Here is a 13170-nt window from a genome sequence, read left to right on the forward strand (position 1 = left end):
TGCTCATATACATTTTTATTTGAAGGACTTTAGGTTCAGCAATTCCTATAACACATTTGTATCTTTAGGTTCAGCATAAAAGCAGCATCAAATTTAACTTCAACAACGTAAAAACGAATGCATCCTTACAACACATATCCTAAAATCAATCATAAAATGCAATGTGCTACAATGTTATTGTGTTTCATCCTGATTCATATGTGCTTCAGTTTTACCACTGTACAAAACTTACAAATGTTTTAGACCCAATAGTGGATCTGTCTAACCAACAACTGCCCAACATGTTTCGTTCTCTCCTCACTGGCAACCATCCATAGAACTACTTCAGGGGCTACTGCTCCTTTTAAACCCTTTTCTGATGCTTGTGAATCTGCTTAGAATCACATGCTGTGCATATTGTCCGACATCTAGTAGTAATCGCGGAGTATTGCATCTTCTCCTTCGTGGATTGAAAGGAAATGTCGGCATGGGCGTGGTTTTAACACTATCCCGAACGTGACATGTAGTGTACCCAAAATCCCTCATGCGTCGAGGTCCCACAGCGTGTTTTTTTTTTCCAGCCAGCTAGCTGGTCACCTTATGCGTAGCTCGTAAGTTTCTATTTCATTGTCCACGACCGTTGGTCGTTTAATATTCGTCACTTCTTCATCCACGACTACTCCTGAACCAACGCCAAAGACGACTGCAGATTTCGGCGGCTGGTGCTTCGGTCAACGATGTCGACTGCGTGGCCTCAGCCCTCCGGCCAGGCCCACACAGTGGGGCCGGGGGTTCTGTTCTTTTGTAGAATGCATTTCCTTCTCCCCTCTCTTTTCCCTTCTGGTTTCGCTGTTGCTTTTAACCTGAGCTATATACAGGACTCCTTTTAAATTTTGCCCTTCTTGCAATGGCAAATATCCATCGAAAGACACACACCAGAGGTGTAATAGGTGTCTTCCTCGAGATCACAACGAGCAGCCTTGCAAGTCCTGCCAACTTTTATGTCCAAAGACGATTGAAGAACTGCGGACAAAGCAGTGGGCTGCCTACACCATGCAGCAGGCCGAAGCTAGCTCCCCCGTCAGCACAGGTGCCTTGAGCGTCGAGGATGTGAGTGACCACCATGGCTCTGATGTGGAGGCCATTGACCTCTGTGCGGAACAGGCAAGTTCTGAGATGTCTGGTCCCGGCGGGAAGGCCACCGGTTCTGCTATGGGGAGGCAACACCTCGGCGACAAGGACACACACAACACGTAAGGAAAAACACACAACCCCTTATGAGCTTCCTCAACGGACTTGTCGGGAAGGCCACAGACGCCAACTGGAACACCAAAACTTTCGACGGATCCCACCGATCCTCATGATCACTCATAAGAGTGCGTGCGCGCCAAAGGTTTCGGTGCTGCCGAAAACCACGTCAAAGACGGTAGGCCCGTCGAAATCTCCCATATATGCCAGAGATCCGCTAGAGTCTCGCAAACATAATCTCGGGGGCACGTCGAAAGACACAGCGAGAATGTCAAGGAATATTCAGATGGCTCCCAGCCCCTATCTAAGACACTGGCAGACAAATCTCGACTGCCTAGACTCCCAAGTCCTCAAGAAGAGCACTTCCCCCCCCTCCAGACACCTCTGGTTCATCTCTATGGACCAGAGATAGGTTTGAAGGATACATGGACAAGTTTTCCAAGTTTGTAGATTTTTCTGAAAGAATCACCCCAAAGAGACCAAGAGAAGGAAGACTCTTATCCTACTTTGTCAAAAGTTCAAAGGACTTCTGTCAGTTCCCTCATGATGAGGTGTTTGACCTAACTGAACCAGAGGAAATCCATCATGACACCTATGATCAGGGAGGGAATCCCTTTGACGAGACTATAGACCAGTCTCCACAACCGGTAGGCGAGGCACCATGGCTGTCACCGGTCACTACCTCAGATCCAGACACCCTGTGTATAGATCCTCCCTCCTCACCACCTCAGCCTCTCCCATTGATGACCAGAAAGCATTCAATGCTATTCTTAAAAAAGTAGCTGAACACTTTGATTGCCACTCAAGAGGCGGTACAAGACACTGACTTTGTGGAGGACATTTTAAAAGAAAAACCACCTAGAAGTCGAGCAATACCACTATTTAATTCTATCAAGAGGCGCATCGCTCCCTCTTTGTTAATTCCACCTCTAACAAGAGCAGTAAATCTACGAGTCGAGAAGCTCTTTCATCCCTCTCCAACAGACCCGCTATATATCCGGGGACATGACACTCCCGACTCCCTAGTAGTCACAACTAAAAGAAAAGAGCCGGAGTACCCTTGTCTATGGCTGAGGTGCCTCCAGACGAAGGATTGCAAGAAGTGATATGCCCTTGGGAAGCAACATCAGCAGCTTACTCCATTAGGATAGCTAACAACACCACATTGCTGGCTAGTAATAGCGATGTCCAATGGAATTTGCTCCAGGAAGGCCTGCAAGAAGTCCCAGAGCCAACACGATCACGCCTTCTGGCGGTTGTGACGGAAGGGAGGCAGGTTAATCAGAACATCCTCAAAAACGCCCTAGATGCTGCAGAAACAGCGGGATGAACACTGGCCCTGCTTAAGTCATGCATGGCTAAAAAAACTCTGGATTTAAACCTGAAACCCAGGCATCTTTAATTAACAAGCCAGTTGAAGAGACTAACCTGTTTGGGAAGGCAGTGGACAAGGCTTTGGAAACAGCTAAAAAAGAATACGAAATCTTAGTCTCTGAACCAAATTACGCAAAGACCCTATCAGCAGCGAGGGGGTAGCGCACGTTTCCCCCACAATCAATACGGAACAGGGAATACACAATGGGCAACTGCCATGGGCCAATATCAGCAAAGAAAGCTGCACCGTGGCAAAGGAAGGGGTAGAAACTCCACCCCAAGAGGCTGCCTGGCCTCCACTCAAAAATGACTCGCCAGTCTGGGTCCCCTCCCATACCTCCCAAGTCGGGGACGGATAACCTCCTTACACGCATGCGAGGGAATCACCACAGACCAGTGGGTGCTTAAGACCGTCACCCATGGTTGCTGTATCGAGTTCAGCCGACCACCTCGATACCGACCCCCCAATGTCCAGACGCTTATTGCCAGAAAACCTCAAGATCCTGCTGCAAGAGGTGCAGATCCCGCAAGAAAAGGGCGCGATAGCAGTCGTCCCCATTCTACAGGTAAACAAAGGTATTTATTCAGTGTACTTCCTTGTACCCAAAAAGGATCTCACCATCCGCCTGTGCCAAACTTGCGCCCAGTGAACAAATTTGTCATGCCACAAAAGTTCAGGATGACATTGCAAGAAGTAATCCCTCTACTAACACTTGGGGATTACATAGCAACATTGGACATGAAAGATGCATACTTTCATAGTTCAATGTTGCCAGCGCACAGAAAGTACCTAAGGTTCATGATATAGGACAAACACCATCAGTTCAAGATCCTTCCCTTCAGCATTGCCTCATCCCCAAGGGTATTTACAAAGGTGCTGGCGGTAGTTGTGGTTCACCTGCGCAGGCAGTACATTCCAGTCTATCCTTAGCTCGACGGCTGGCTAATAACACGGGACTTGTATGGAACATGCCTATCAAACACCCAGAAGACGGTAGATCAACTCTTCAGTCTGGCATTCACAATCAACGAGAAAAAGTCCAGCTTAGACTCCAGCCAGGTCAAACAATTTTTAAGGGCTCTAATTCGAACAGGAGCCGGCCTCGTCTTGCCCTTCAACGAGAGGGTTCAAAACATGCTGTTCCAGATAACTCATTATATAGCCAATCGCGAGGTGACTGTACGCAAATCCCTGCGACTGTTAGGGATGATGGCCTCCTGCATTTACTTAGTCCCACATGCACGTTTGCGAATGCGCCCCATGCAAGAGTGGCCAAGCCTATGCATAAGGCTAGCCTTAAAGCACTTACTTACAAGATCGCCTTCCTAGTGGCAGTCACTTCAATAAGAAGAGTTAGTAAACTACAGGCACTTTCAGTTCAACTCCCATTTGTCACAATTCACAAAGACAAAGTGGTTCTGCACACTCACCCACAGTTTGCGTCTAAATTAATTTCAAAGTTCCATGTGAACCAATCAATAGATCTACCCAAATTCTTCAAGAACCCCAGTAACATGGCAGAAAAAAGCCTACACACACTTGATGTGCGCAGGGCGGTAATATTTTATCTGGAACAGACTAAACCACAAGGAAAACAAACCGGTTTTTCGTTTAAGTGTCAGCTGGTAGAGAAAGGGACCCTGGGGGTCATTATGACCCAGGCGTTAACCATGGCGCTATTAGCGCCATGGTTGACGCCGGTATTTTACCGATTGCGCCATGGTGGATGGTGGAATTACCGCCCCATTCCAAGGTTGGCAGGGCGGTAATTCCCCATTCACCATTGGCCCTTCCCCATTCCCATTTTTGCCCCCATAGGGCTCAATGGGAATGGGGAAGGCAGTAATTACGGTACCGCAAATTGCGGTACCGTAATTACCTCAAGTCCCTTTGCAGGTTCCTTCCTTAACGGCTGGTAAAACCAGCCGTTAAGGTGAGGACCTGCAAAGGGACCTCGTAATTAGGCGGTAAGGGGATAACGGCGCTGCCACCTTTTACAGCGCCGTTAACCCCTTACCGCCTGGGTCGTAATGAGGCGACTGTCTCTAAATCAGCCATCTCAAAATGAATTGTAAAATGCACCACACTCTGCTACACTCTTGCAAAGAGAGACCTTCCCTTCAAGCCTAGGGCACACACTACTCCGGGAACAGGGTCTTCCATAGCATTCATTGCAAAAGCTCCCCATTTGCAACGCTGCAACCTGGAGTTCTGTATACACCTTCACAAAACACTACTGCCTAGATACTCACTCTAGGTCTGATTCTCAGGTGGGAGAAGCAGTACTAAGACATCTCTTTACTACTGTTCCTTCTCACATCCCACCACCAAATCTGGGTACTGCTCGCTAATCTATGCACAGCATGTGATTCTAAGCAGGTTCACAAGCATCAGAAGACATGCATTACTTACCGTAATAGCATTTCGAAGGGATTGTGTCCTCCGACGTATTCCTCATCTTAAATATATCCTTCCAGCTCTGCTGGCCTCGGAAAAATTTTTCTCCAGAGGGCGCTGCGCGTCGACGTCCCTCGAGTCGATGACCCTCGACAGCCGCCGTATCGACGCTCGACGTCATCCTGCCTATAAAGGCCGCGCGCAGCGTCCGTTGCTCAGTTCCGTTTTTCCGCGCTACTCGGTGCCTCGGAATACCATTGCTCAGTTCTTAGTAATATTTACTTCAAGTTATTCGAATCGTACTCGATGGCTTCCTCGTCGGAACCGACAACCCCTCGATCCGGCTTCAAAAAATGTCGAGATTGTGGGAAAAAGATGTCGTTGACCGATCCTCACAGAAATTGTCTGTGGTGCTTGGGAGCCGAACACCATTGTTCGGAGTGCGAGGACTGTATGTCCATGACAGCTAAGGCCCTGAAGGAGCGTAGGGGGAAGCTGGAGAAAGGTAAGACTTTTAAAGCTTCTTCTTCTTCGACGAAGTCGAGACATTCGTCTCCTCGTCACCACTCACGCTCCAGGTCTCGGAGTGGGTCTCATCACTCCTCGAGATCGAAACACTCGAAGAGGAGACGTCGAAGATCCCCTTCTCCGTCTTCCTCTTCCTCTGTTTCGCCAAAAAGAATCCCTTGCCCCACGAAACATAGTTCCCGGGCTGATTGGGAGGAATTCAGAAAAAACATGATGAGCGTCTTCGAGAAAGCGGCCTCGACCCCCTCGAAGACTGCCGAGAGCGATGCTCTGGTCGAAAGACCCGAAGGTCAAAAACGCCGCGAGTCGCAGTACCCGGCGAAAGAAACCTCTCGAGTGCGTCTCGAACCCTCGAGTAGGACCATGACCTCCAAACCTTCCTCGAAGGTTCCGTCGACGTCGAGGTCTTCGACGCCGTTGTCGAAGGGACCTTCGACATACAGGTCTGTCGACTCGACGCCGGCCTCGACACCGGCGTCGACGCCGAGAAAAGTCACGATGACCACACATCCAGTGACGATTCCCAGGCCCTCGACGTCGATGGCGTCGATATTGTCAAGTAAAATTCCAATTCTGTCGAGGTCCTCGAGGCCTCCACCTCTGTTTTCGACGCCACGCTCGAAGCCTTCGGCGTCGACGACATCGACGTTTTCGAGGCCAATAATGACAAGTTCAGCACCCCGTGCCTTGGAAATGGGATTTACTCCCTTTATTAATTCAGAACAATTGAGAACTATATCCTCAATTTTAGAAGAGGGTGATTTGTCAGAACAAGATGAGTTACAGGGACCTGTAACCCCAGTTAGAGAGGAATTTTCCTCTGAAGAGCGCAGATTAAAGGATCTTCATGATTCTTTACATGAGGCAAGTGGTTTAGACACTTCCCCTGAGGTGGATTTTGCTAAACCAGACCCGGGGGAGCATGCTGAAACCCCCTACAGAGCCTTAATGGCCAGAATTACAGAGTTCATGGGGTGGTCTACACCTTCACAATCTTTCCAGCAAGATGACCTCACGGATATTCTTGACAAAGGCCCACAAGAGGATCCAGTGGTGCCCTTTCATAAAGCTCTTCAGAGAAAGATCATGACAAACTGGGAAACCCCAGATGTAATACCAGCAGTAAATAAAAAACTGTCTGCAAAGTACAGAGTATCTTCCACAGACCCAGAGTTCTTGTCCAAACATCCATCCCCAGAAAGTCTGGTGGTACAAGCAGCATCCTCTACCGACGTCAAGACGGCTTATCCTACTGTCCCACAGGACAGGGACGATAAAAAATATGATGCTATGGCTAAGAAAGTCTTTTCAGCATGTAGCATGGCGTTAAAGTCTGTTAATGCTACTTACACCCTTGCTAGGTTCAGCCATACACTTTGGGAGTGTGCTTCTACAGCGGCTGACTGCATCCCGGAGGGAGAAGAAAGGGATGCGTTCCTGAATATTATACAGGACGGTAAAGACGCTATGTGCGAATCCCTCCAGACGGGCATTGATTCGGCTGACAGTATCAGCAGAGCAATGGCGGCAAGTACATCAATCAGGCGGTTCGCTTGGTTGAGAAAGTCGGGTTTTGCCCCAGATGTGCAAGCCAGGCTCTTGAACATGCCATTTGATGGCTCTTCTTTGTTCGGGAAAAAGGCGGATGACAGTTTAGAGAAACTGCAAACTTCAAAAGCAGCAGCAAAATCCCTAGGAGCTGCAATCCGTCAGACTCCTTTTCGTCCCACAGGAACCTCTGCGAGGGGCAAGTCCTTTCGCTTCTACTCCTCATTCGGAAGAGGTAGAGGACGACCGGCTCAAAGGGGTCAAAGAAGAACTACCCGAGGTGGACGGGGTAGATATTCTAAAGCCGCAGCAACAGCAGGTGCCTCTTTACCATCGGCATCTGCATCAGCCGCCCCAAAACCACTCTGAGGACTTCCCTCACAGGACACCTGTAGAAGGCAGGTTGACTCAACATCTGGCGGAATGGCAGGCTATCACGTCAGATGCTTGGGCATTGGAAACAGTTGCCCAAGGTTACTGCCTACCTTTCCTACGTATACCTCAGAGTCATCCACCGGGAATCAGCTCTCAGAAAGCTCCAGATCCGCTCCTCTTGCAGGAAATTATAGACCTGCTAGAGAAAGGTGCCATAGAACCGGTACCTGTAGCGGAGAGGAACAAGGGCTGGTACTCCCCTTACTTTCTCGTTCCAAAGAAAGACGGAGGACTGAGACCCATCTTGGACTTGCGAGAATTGAACAAATTCCTCAGGAAAGACAAATTCAAGATGGTCACTCTTTCTCAGATCCTCCAGGCCCTTCAGTTTCAGGACTGGTTGGTATCTCTGGACCTTCAGGACGCTTATTTCCATGTGCCTATCCATCTCAAACACAGGAAATACCTGAGGTTCGCAATTGGCAACTCTCACTATCAATTTCGAGTACTGCCTTTTGGGCTGACCTCCGCCCCGAGGGTCTTCACCAAGTTAATGTCGGTAGTGGCGGCAAGTCTAAGGAGGGAAGGGATTCACGTCTACCCCTACCTGGACAATTGGCTGATCAGGGCTGTTTCTCCGGAGCAAGCTCAGATCCAGCTAAATCACGTATGCTACTTCCTTCACAAGCTGGGCTTCTCCCTCAATTTAAAGAAGTCTCAAATGATACCATCGCAGAGACTCCAGTTCATAGGAGCGATCCTGGATACTTCCCTGGGAAAAGCCTCGCCACCAGAGGTGAGGGCTCAAGATATTCTACAGATGGTTACCAAGTTCCAACTTGCCCAACGTCTCCCAGCTTTCGACTTTTTGAGGTTGCTAGGCCTCATGGCATCCTGCATTTTCCTTGTGCCAGAGGCTCGCCTGAGAATGAGATCCCTCCAGTGGGCACTGAGGACTCAGTGGTCACAATTCTCAGGGAGAATGACAGATCTTCTTCAGGTTCCCGGCAGGGTGGCTCGAGACCTTCAGTGGTGGGCCTGTCAGGAGAACATTCTGAAAGGAGAACAGTTTTGGCAACCCTGGCCGGAGATAACAGTAGTCACGGATGCCTCACTCACGGGGTGGGGAGCCCACGCCAACGACTTGACCATCAGCGGTCGTTGGTCTCCATCGGAGTCCAGACTACACATCAACCTGTTAGAGCTGAGAGCCATCAAACTTGCGTTGAAGGCTTTCCTGCCAGTTGTACAAGGGAAGAACGTCCTGATAATGACGGACAACACGGTGGCCATGCATTACCTCAACAAAAGAGGAGGCGTAGGATCACTACCCCTGTGCAGAGAGGCGATGCAGCTCTGGTTTTGGGCAATCCAAGAAGGAATCTCTCTATCGGCAGTTCACCTAGCCGGAGAGAAGAACTTGACAGCGGACGCTCTGAGCAGGCAGAACACAGTCTCTCACGAGTGGGAGCTAGCTCAGGAAGTCCTTCAAGAGATCTTCGCCCTTTGGGGAACCCCTCAGGTAGATCTGTTCGCCACCAGCCTAAACAGGAAATGCGACCTGTTCTGCTCAAGGGAATTTCCTCCGAGAGGAGCTCTGGGAGACGCGTTCATAGTGGACTGGGAGTTTCCGCTTCTGTACGCGTTCCCACCGGTCCCTGTCATTCCTCAAATGATCAGGAGGTTGAGAAGATTCCGGCGAACCATGATCCTAATTGCCCCGGATTGGGCCAGGAGAACGTGGTACCCGGACCTTCTAGACTTGTCCATCTGCCCTCCATTTCGACTTCCTCTCAGAGAGAACCTACTCTCACAGAAGGGAGGTCAGGTTCTCCATCCAGACATCAAAACCCTCAACCTTCACGCTTGGCTTCTGAACGGCTGAGGTACAAGGATTGGGACCTCCCTGATGATGTTATGGAGGTGTTGCTTTCGGCAAGGAGACCAGCAACAAAGTCTTTATACCGCTGCCGTTGGAACAGATTTTGCAGCTGGTGTAGAGAACAGAATATCGACCCATTTTCATGTGGTACACCAATGGTTTTGTCCTTCCTACTATATTTGGCAAATTCAGGCCTTCAAGTTGGCACCATTAAGGGCTATCTCGCAGCGCTATCTATCTTTAAGCGTACTGCGGAGGAACCATCCTATTTCAAATTACCCTTGGTAATACAGTTTCTAAAGGGGTTAACCAATGTTTATCCCCCAAGACCATTCCAAGTTCCCCTATGGGATTTAAACTTAGTATTAACTTTCCTGATGGGGACACCTTTCGAACCTCTCCATTCTTGTTCGTTAAGATTCCTTACCCTTAAGACTGTTTTATTAATAGCACTTACATCTGCTAGAAGGGTGAGCGAATTACAAGCTCTTTCTTGTAAACCCCCTCATACAATCTTTCACAAAGACAAAGTTGTCCTGCAAGTGAAGCCTAATTTCCTCCCAAAAGTAGTCTCTGAATTCCATATCTCTCAGAAGATTATCCTACCATCTTTCTATCCTCCTCCTCACCCGGGGAAAGAGGAAGAGAGGTTACACAGACTAGACCCTAGGAGGGTTTTAAGTTTTTACATTAGTAGACTAGCCAGGATAAGACAGGCAGACCAGCTGTTTGTAGGCTACGCAGGTCACAAGCTGGGGTTACCAATAACTAAGCAGACTATTTCCAGATGGATCATTCTAGCCATTCTGGAATGTTATAAATTGGCAGGGAAAGAGCCCCCTCAAAACCTTACGGCTCATTCGACCAGAGGTATTGCAGCTTCATCTGCCCTCAAAAGAGGCGTGCCGATTAAAGACATATGTGCGGCCGCTACATGGTCGTCTGTCCATACCTTTACACGTTTTTACAATCTGGATTCCTCCTCTAGTCAAGAGACTAGGTTTGGAAGGGCTGTACTGCATTCTATTCACCAATAGAAGACAGCGTGAAGTCAGTACTCCCTCCTCCGAATATAGAATACTGCTATGGGAGCCTATCTAAGATGAGGAATACGTCGGAGGACACAATCCCTTCGAAGAACAAGTTACTTCTTACCTTGTAACGTTCTTTCGACGGGATGTTCCTCCGACGTATTCCTCATCGTCCCTCCCATCCATCCCCGCAGTTTTACTTCCCTTGTTGTTGCAGCTTACGCTCCTTCAGCGTGATTAGTCTAGTCCAAACAGGAATACTGTGGGCTACAAAACGGAACTGAGCAACGGACGCTGCGCGCGGCCTTTATAGGCAGGATGACGTCGAGCGTCGATACGGCGGCTGTCGAGGGTCATCGACTCGAGGGACGTCGACGCGCAGCGCCCTCTGGAGAAAAAATTTTCCGAGGCCAGCAGAGCTGGAAGGATATATTTAAGATGAGGAATACGTCGGAGGAACATCCCGTCGAAAGAACGTTACAAGGTAAGAAGTAACTTGTTCTTCTGATGATTGTATCTGCTTAGAATCACATGCGCCCACCCTTCATCCCCGCTCGGAGTAGAAGGAATATAGACATCTCACTACTTTCTCTCTATCTGTACTCACGATAGTTATAAGGCTCCCTCACGGCAGAAAAAAACACAACCAGAGGGACCTCGACGCATGAGGGATTTTGGGTACACTACACATGACATTAGGGATAGTGTTACAAGCACGCCCATGTCGATGTCCCCTTTCGATCGAAGGACAAGATGCAATTCTCTGCGATTACCACTAAATGTCAGACTATATGTACAGCATGTGAATCTAAGCAGATACAATCATCAGAAATGCTATTACAGTAAGTATTACATGTCATATACAACCCACGTTTTCTAAAATAAACAGTCTGTTCACTATGTTTCTGGGAGCCTTACAATTCTTCTCTCTTGCTGTGGTTAGAGCGGATACCCCTCTTTTCCTATTTTCACATGGGCTATTTGTTTTCCCTTCGTATTAACTTCTGTTAAACAGACAGCCTTGTTAAATGATGTGCTTTTCTTCCTTTTTGGGGGCTGTCTAATTGAGCCCTGCAACTCAAGGTGACGTCTTGCTTATCGGTGTTCGCCTCCCTTAACTTTCTGTGGATAAATTATGGCAGGCTTTTGTTACATACCATAGTGTTGCTCTTAATGATTAAGAACATACATTTTACAGGTATATGCCTACATACCTATGTGCTATCTGGCTGTTCTCCCTGATGCGTTAACCAGCTTATGCCTGCTTTTGTACAAATTGCACTGTTCTTTTCTTTGTAACATCTGTTTATTGAAGAGTTATAATTTTCATTATTCGTGACACACCACAGTAAAGCATTTCTCGTCGCAACGAAAGTGACCCCTGGACCTTCCTCCCCCGCACATTCGAGGAGTGGATGTGGGTTGCTCCAGAGTCCGTTTCCGTTGCGTGGCGAGGTGCCACAGCACAGGTTAGTGCTGATTCAATGTCTGTGCCAAAACAGTCCCCAGGCTTCTACCCCTACCCCGCCTCCCCCCACTCACCCCTGTAACTGAGAACTTTAACAACTATTACCAGTATTTCTTGGGATCTACATAGCTATCCCTAGTGAGAAGAATATGGTGTCTCCCACTTGTGAGGGTGCCACTTTCCTGGGTGTGATTCAGTCGTCAGGAGGGGGGTAGCTCTGAGGTTGGGCCACCTGAGGGGGCTGTGGGCCCTTGGGGTTGCGTGTGCTTCAATGAGCAAGTAGGTGCTTTCTAATCAGTGTCCCCCCTTCACCCGTATGTAGCGAGTTCCGTGTGGGTGGGTCTAGCCTAGTCCAGTATGCATGTGCTAGTGCCGCCTTGGTCGGGTTCAGTCTATGTAGTGCACTTTTTTCCAAAGAGCTCATCTTGGCCTTCATGGCAGACAGTTGGGCAGTGGTCGGTATCTCAGAGAATTTCCAGTTCATGCCCAGGAGTTTGCAGGCAGTGAATAATGTTGCGTGTATGACTTTGCATGCCATGGGGTCTGTGTGCCAGTCTCTATAGTTGGCCCATGAAAAGCACGTCTTCCGGCGTTGATGGTATATTGGCCTCTGGGAAGTGGGTGGGACAGTGTGTTGAGCGCCGCTTGCCAGAATGGTTGGATCTTTGTACAGGACCACACGATATGTTCCATTGTGCCTATTATTCCACACCCCCGCCAGCAAAGTGACAAGGGCTATATCCCCATATTGTGCATTCTAGATGGGGTGTAGTACAGGCGTTGTACTATTTTGTACTGGATTTCCCTGTTTTTTTTTTTAGGTTCAGCAACACGCTAGGGATGGCCACAAAATATTGATATATATCTCTGGTCTCTTTCTGAATGCCTAGGTCATTCGACCATGCGTCGGCCAGTGCATAGTTTCTCCCCACGTTGTTCGGGATGGCCATAGCGTACAACGTGGATAGATGAGGGTGCACTCGGGTCTTCCGCTCAAGTTCTAAATCAGACGGGGTAGGGAGAACCTGTCTGGAGGACGCTGATGTATGTTGTGCTGTGTCGGCACGGATCGTGCAGTATTGGAGCCATTGTCCTGGATGAAGGCCAAGGGTTCCGCCACCTTCTGAGAATGTTTGTGTCGCTGGGCCGTCGCATAGATTTGTGATTCTGACATGTGCCCATTTAGTGTCCTGTTTGGAATGGATTTTAATTGTCTGATATAGTGATAAGAGGGTTTTAATTGACATCCACGCAGGGGCCTTTTTTATATCGGCTCCTTGTTGAGAGCTGAGTCTGTGCCACTGAGTAATAATCTGGCCTACTATGGGGTTTGCCTTGG

The sequence above is a fragment of the Ambystoma mexicanum genome, chromosome 10 (assembly GCF_040938575.1).
Source record: "Ambystoma mexicanum isolate Mex_15411 chromosome 10, UKY_AmexF1_1, whole genome shotgun sequence".
NCBI classification, from domain to species: domain Eukaryota; kingdom Metazoa; phylum Chordata; class Amphibia; order Caudata; family Ambystomatidae; genus Ambystoma; species Ambystoma mexicanum.